This window comes from Rhagoletis pomonella, unplaced genomic scaffold (assembly GCF_013731165.1).
Source record: "Rhagoletis pomonella isolate Grant_MI unplaced genomic scaffold, Rhpom_1.0 Rhpom_scaffold_00007, whole genome shotgun sequence".
Lineage (NCBI taxonomy): Eukaryota > Metazoa > Arthropoda > Insecta > Diptera > Tephritidae > Rhagoletis > Rhagoletis pomonella.
In genome coordinates, this window is record NW_023458561.1 from 37,241,806 (window position 1) to 37,242,141 (window position 336).

The following is a 336-nucleotide window of genomic DNA, read 5'->3' on the forward strand; positions in this document are numbered from 1 at the left end:
ATTATAACCCTTACTAAGTAGAATTCTCCTTTCTGGGTTGCCGGAAAAGAAGGGCGGAAGTATTTTTGCGCAGAATTTCTCTCTGCGTAGGCGGCCTTCGGCCGCGCTTAGGGATTATAACCATTACTAAGTAGAATTCTCCTTTCTGTGTTGCCGGAAAAGGGGGCCGGAAGTACTTTTGCGCAGAACTTCTTGCTGCGTAGGCGGCCTTCGGCCGCGCTTAAGGACTATAACCCTTACTAAGTAGAATTCTCCTTCCTGTGTTGCCGGAAAAGGGGACCGGAAGTATTTTTGCGCAGAACTTCTTTCTGCGTAGGCGGCCTTCGGCCGCGCTTA